The following is a 6,504-nucleotide window of genomic DNA, read 5'->3' as shown; positions in this document are numbered from 1 at the left end:
TGGGGCTGCCTGTCACCCTTGTGTCTGTTTGTCTAGGCCTCAACCTTCGTGGGCTGCAGGGCCTGGCACCTGGTGTACCCCCTCCGCAGTGCCCCACCCTACGTCCCCCCTTGTGCAGATTGCCAGGCAGGCCTCAGAGGCTCCTTCCTAGGATAGGGTGATAGACAGACCTGGTTTTCAATCCAGGCTGGGCTCTGTGACCTCAGACAAGTTGCTTAACCTCTCTGGACCGCAGTTTCCTTCTAATGGGTCTATTCCAACAGTGAAATAATGGCTGTAAAATGCCCCGACACAGTTCCTGGCCTATTGTAAGTGCTCAAGACACGGTAGTCAATGTTATTATCCTTTTTCATGCTACAAAGAGTTTCTGAGACCACCGTGGGCTGGATGCGGGGATGGCAGAGGTGAATGAGCACCAGCCCTCCCTGGCTCGAAGGGCTCGTAACCTGGTGGGGAAGTCGCCCAGGGAGGCAGGTACCACATCAGAGTCTGACTGTCCCTGTGGTGCTGGGAGGCATCCGCACGCCATCACTTGCTAGCTCTGACTTTGGGCAAGTTGGTCAACTTCTCTGAGCTGCTGTTTCCTCTTTTTTTTTTTTTTATTTTTTTTATTTTTTTTATTTTTATTTTTTTTATTGATTTTTTACAGAGAGAAAGGGAGAGAGATAGAGAGCTAGAAACATCGATGAGAGAGAAACATCGATCAGCTGCCTCCTGCACATCCCCCACTGGGGATGTGCCCGCAACCACGGTACATGCCCTTGACCGGAATCGAACCTGGGACCTTCCAGTCCGCAGGCTGACGCTCTATCCACTGAGCCAAACCGGTTTCGGCTGTTTCCTCTTTTGTTAACTACATTTCACGGGTCACTGGGAAGATTCAGTGACATGATGCATATGACACAGTCAGCACAGTGCCTGGCACATCATAGGTGTTGAAATTAATGGTAGCTGCCATTTTATCATTGTTATTGTTATTCTCATATACAAGGTGCTGTTGGGAACACAGAGGAAGTGACTGGCTGGGGGTTCAGGGAAAGCTCCGTAGAAGAGGGAACACTTGAGCTGGGTCTTGAAGGATGAGTAGAAGTTCACCAAGTGGGAAAGGACACTCTAGGTAAGCAGCCTGTGATTCCAGGTTGAAATCTGTCAATGAGGGATTTGTTCTTCGGGGGATTAAGCCCTTGTGTTCATCCCAGCTCCCCTGAGCATCCCTCACTGCGTCCCTCTGGGTCTGCACCGAGGGTCGTATGCATGCGCCCACTTGAACATCCTCCTCCTATGACTCTGTGTCCTGGTGGCTGTGGGTTCCTGCTCATGGGAGTTGCTGTGTCCCCCTCTGTCCATGTTTGGGGCTACTGGTCTGTGTCTGTCGTGTGTGTCTGACTTTGGTGCTGTCTGTCTGCATGTTCCTGTGGCCATGTGTGTCCATGTTGCTATCCAGGGAACCTGCCAGGCCACACCATGGGTGGCAGCCTGCACATACTTCCTTGGCCTCCAGCTCAGCCAAATAGCCAGGCCTCCGTGCTCACTCTCCTGCCTGGCCCAGGTTTGACCCCTGCCTGTCAGCTCCATTCCCAAGGGCCTCCTAAGGGGTGTTCTCTCCCTGCCTCCACTTCTGGCCTCTCCAGTCCTGTCTACACTCAGCAGTCAGAGGGGTCTTTCTAAACCACAGATTCCGTCCCATCACCCACTGCTTCAAGTCCAGACTCCAGTCCTAGGATTCAGGAATCGACCTTCTGGGTTTGGCCCCGGCTGATGGCTCCAGCTCGTGTCCTGTCTCCCAGTCCACACCGGAACGCGTTAGCCCCTCACATGCCATGTGGCTGCTCACCTCTGGGCCTTTGCTCAGGCTGCTCCTTCTGCCAGGAGTGCTCCCCACTCCTTTGCCTGGCTAGCTCCCACTCATCCTTTAAGACCCAAAGCCAGCATCACTGCCCCTGGGAAATCTTCCCTGATCCTTTCTGTCCATCCTGGGTCAGGCCCCTGGCTCTGGGCTGCTCTTCCCTTGCTCGGGGGGGCAGAAGCGAGTGACTTGCCCAAGACCACACAGTTGGTGAGTTGAGCCAAGAATTGAACCTGGGTGCACTGGGCTCCAAGCAAAGCAGGCTGTTCCATGGCCAGGTGAGGTGAGTGTAGCTAGGACTTGTGGAAGGAAGTGAGAATTCTGAGGATGTGGCTGGCGATGGATCTGAACTGGGAAGAGGGGGGAAGTGTTGTAGATCAATGTATGTATGTGGCAAGAGCATATGGGCAGCTGGGGAGGCCCTCCTGGAGTTGGGAATGGCTAGAGGAGGTGTCCATCGAGGGAAAGACCAAGCCTGGCTTAGGCCTGCTGAGTCTGAGAGGCTGGGAGACAGCCAGAGGGATGTGTCAGGGAGGCAGCCGGCAAGTTGGGTCTGGAGCTCTAGGAAGAGGCCAGGGCTGCAGGCAGAGACTTGGGGGTTGGTTGGCATTTAAGGTCCTAGAGTAGGTGGGCCACCCAGGTACTGAGGTCAGTGGGAGAGAAGAATCACCTGTGCTACCCTAAGCAGCCCAGGGGGTGGGGTTGCTGTGAAAGAGACTGAGATGAGGGAGCCAGGGGTCACGCACACAGATCTTCCCAAAGGACCCGGTGGCAGGGACGCCAGGTAGAACTGGAGGATGGCCTGTCAGCGTTGACTACGTGCCTCAGTGGCATGGAGTAGGTTTCTTAGGCAAAGGTTCTTTTTCTCAGGAACCTGGGTTACTTGTCTGCTTCCTCCACTCAGCGTGGGGCTCCCAGAGGGCAGCGCTCTTCTGTTTGCCTCAGGCTCCCCAGCACTGGCTCCCTGTTTGGCCCGTAAGGTGCATTCAGGATGAATGGATGTACTGATGGACGGACGGGTGGGTGGATGGGCAGCTGCCATCAGGATGCTGTTTTCAGAGGCAGCTCTGGAAGGTGTTTCATTCATCCACCCATCCAACTCTTCCCCCCTTTTAGGGCAAAAACCCCCAAATGATAGCCCCACTGCAAGGATCAGTGCTATCTGTCCCAGGATGCAGTACAGAGTCCAGGCTTCTGTCTGGGGCTTGAAGCCCAGTCCACGTGTCCTTCCCCACCACCAGCTTGTCTCCTCTGCCTGTTCTGCCATGGACACTCAGCCCCACCCAGTCTGCTCTGCCTCTGTCCCCTCTGCCCCCAGCGCTGTCCCCAGGCTTCTCCCTCTGACCCCTTAGGCTCATTGCCCCCCTGGCCCAGAACACTTCCTGATGCCTTCTCACCACCAGCATCCATCCCAACACCTTAGCGTGGCATTCAAGGCCCTGCCAACTGGCCTGTGGCTCTCACCCCCCCCCCCCACTCTCCAGCTCTCTCTTTGATGCCAGTGGGTAGCTGCTCACTGTCCCAAACCTGCCTTGGACTGGCATACCTCTGCTCAAGCTGGTGCCTCTGCCAGGAATGCCCTCTGTCCTAAACACACATCTGTCCAGTCTCTCTCCTGCTTAAAGCCCTCCCTCAAAAGAAGGTCTGAGGGGCTTAGCCCAGCCCTGGCCACCTTTCCCCCTCCCCCTTGCCAGCCCTCTCCCCCCTTGTCATGCAGGTCCGGGGTTGCACAGGTGGACACCCACCTGCCCGGCCTGCTGGGGGACTCACATTAGATGCTCTGGGTGCACACCTAGCGATGTGTCTGACGTTCAGTAGGAACTCGCACGTGTTCCCCCCGCCCCACCTCAGCCAGCCTTCCCTGCATCTGACACACAGTAGGGATACACCAGGACCAAGGTCATCAACTGAATCATTCAGTTATTTCAGACCAGCCAGAGAAGGATGCAGACATTAGGCAGAGGCTGTGCAGCTCAGATTAAAGACGCAGGGCAGAGCCTTCCCCTCTCTGGGCCTGCTTCCCCTCCAAGGTGAGGGGTGGTCCCTGTCTGGCCAGGGGCCTGGTAAATGGCCGAGAAGATGCTCTGTGGCAGCTGTGGGACCCTAAGCAAGCCACCCTCTTCCACATCCTTTCTGACCAGGGTCGGGCTTTGGAAAGCCTGAACTCGGCATTGGATTGACGAGGAGGAGAGGACAGCTTCCCCCAGAACTGCCTGAGGAACAGCTGGGTGCAATGGACAGAGTCCTGGGCCAGGGGTGTTTCACCCCGTTTTACAGACGAGGAAAACTGATGCCCAGAGAGCCGATGCCCACCATTGCAGCCCAGCGCCCCTTCCCGTTTCCCCATCCACGTGCCTGGAGCAAAGTACTTCCCTCCTAGTGCCCTGGCTGCTTCCTCTAGGAAATGGGGGTGGACACTCTTCGCTGCTCCCCGGGGCTCTGATGAGAATGCCAGTGGGTGCAGAAGAGCTTGGTAAACTGTCAGCAGCGCTAGATAGTCGTGTGGGTTTGTCTTTAAAATAATTCCGATGATCATGCCTTCATCTATTCATTCTATCATGCAACTCACTTTAATATAACCTCTGGGCCGGAACAGCTAAGGGACTGATGAGCTGGACCGCAGACTCAGGCAGTTTAGAGTGGGAGTCTGAGCTCTCTGCTTACTTGCTGTGTGACCTTGACCAAGTCATTCCACCTTTTTGAACTTCAGCTTCCTCCGTGGTAAAATGTGGGGGATGAGAGCACCTGCTTTTCAGAGTCAATGTGCCTGGCCCACGGCAGCCTCCTCCTGTTATTGTTTTGAGGTCTTTCTCAAAGAACCCCCAGGCACCTGGAGCATTCTGGGAGAACTCCAGGCAGGAAGTGCTGCTTGTATGGGGCTGCGAGGCATGGGTAGGGGGAAGGGCAGCTTGGCGTCTGCAGGTGGTGGGAGCAGGAGACCTGTTAGGCAGGGGCTGCCCTGGCCACCCCAGAGGAAGATTCTGATGCCCAGGCTGGCCAGGCTCACACCCAGACCACCCCAGGCTGGAAGTGAGAGGCCAGGATTTTTGCATACAGGTATTGACTTACTGGCATGTGGCTATTTGCTCAACTGAGACTGGGGTTTACAAAGCAAATTACAAGAGGAACCAACTTGTGCAAATCTGATTTCTAGTCTTGACTCTGACACCCTAGCCCTGTGGTCTTGAGCAGCTCTCTTCCCTTCTCTCCAGGCCTCAGTTTCCTCACCTGTAATTTGGGGTTATAATACCTTCTGTGCCTTCTTACGTAAGGATCACAAGAGATAACTCACATAAAACATCTTTCTTAAAGGGTTGAGATTAGATTTAACCTTTTTGAGGTTTTCTCCTGAAACCTCTGTCTTCAACTCCAGTAGGGGCTTCTCAGGCTTGTAAGGACCAGGAAAAGAGGTTGAAGACACTTCCTTTTGGCCTTGCCTATCAAAATAAGTTCATTTAAGCAATGAGATCAGTTAGGTATTTAGTTAGTAATTTCTGTTAAATAAGAGAAATGGGGTAGGAAGCAAGACAATGGAACCCCTCGGCCCAGCATGGTCCCTGTACGGCACTTCTCACTCCAGGGCCACAGGAAGACTGTTAGCTTTGAAGGCCCATCCCGCATACTTCCCTGGTTGAAAGGCCTTCTGACCGCACAGGCCTGCCATGGGACTGGGAGGCCAGGGCCACCAGACAGATAGTCACTTCTACTGAGGAGCCCCAGGGCGCGAGCCTCAGGCCCCCTCCGCCCCCTCCTGTGCACAGCGACCTGACACATTCTCCTGGTAAAGGGTTGCCCACGGCCATGCTTGTATCTTAAAGGTCACTTTCCAGAGGTACAGTTTCTTGGGTCAAAGTCCAATAACCATTTGGGTCCTTGTAAGTCGTCCGGCCAAGTTGCCTCTCAGAAAGACGTACCTGCTGACTCAGGCTGCCCTGTGTTGTGATGGGGGCGTCTGCATTGAGGGGCCATGGGTCATAGGAGCAGGGATGAGGGACGGCCCGTTGCCTCTGCTGTGGCCATTGACACGGTTGCCCAGGACTCCTGTTTGCCTTTGAAGCGGGGGTGGGGGGGGAGAGGGGTGATGTTAGTGCAGAATCCACGGGTCCATGGGTTGGCTCTGCCGGTTCCTTCTGGGGGTGGGGATTGGTCTGCAGTTTCAGGAGGGGCTGGCAGCACTGTGGTCTGGATGTGACCCTTGTGCCCACTGAGGGAGCCGCTGCATTCGACTCCTGAGCCTGAGGTGCCCTTCCCTGGCCCTGGTAGGAGGCCTGCCCCGCTGCGGGGTGAGGGTCGCACGCACTGGCTCCGACTTGAGGTCGCCCCAAGCTGGTGGGAAGGGCCCTCTTCCCCGTAACAGTCGCTCTCTCCCCGCAGGATGGCCGAGCCTCGATTCAACAACCCCTACTTCTGGCCCCCTCCTCCCACCATGCCCAGCCAGGTAAGAGGAGCGCCCCCCTGCGGCCACCCTCCCCTCTTACTGCTTTGGCTGTGGGGCGAGGGGCGAGGGGCTTGCGGGTGGACTGACGGCCAGGGACCGGGCCCCGGAGCCTGGCCAAGCCCCTTCAGATCTCCTCATTCCCGAAAATTGAGTCAAACTGGTTCTTTGATTAAACAGATGAAGGAAGTACCTGAGGGGGTAATAAGATCCGAGTAGTTTC

General features: G+C 55.6%; 1 long non-coding RNA gene across 1 annotated transcript; it reads left to right on the top strand.

Annotated features, from left to right (window-relative positions):
* The first annotated feature begins 93 nt into the window (after positions 1-93).
* Positions 94-6,346, top strand: LOC106698053. Its single transcript, XR_001349341.2, has 3 exons — positions 94-308; positions 992-1,117; positions 6,221-6,346. It is a non-coding gene; the product is annotated as an uncharacterized LOC106698053 (long non-coding RNA).
* Positions 6,347-6,504: the final 158 nt, after the last annotated feature.

This window comes from Myotis lucifugus, unplaced genomic scaffold (assembly GCF_000147115.1).
Source record: "Myotis lucifugus unplaced genomic scaffold, Myoluc2.0 scaffold_131, whole genome shotgun sequence".
NCBI classification, from domain to species: Eukaryota; Metazoa; Chordata; class Mammalia; order Chiroptera; family Vespertilionidae; genus Myotis; species Myotis lucifugus.
The sequence above is the reverse complement of the archived record's forward strand: the minus strand, read 5'-3'. Positions and strand labels throughout refer to the sequence as shown.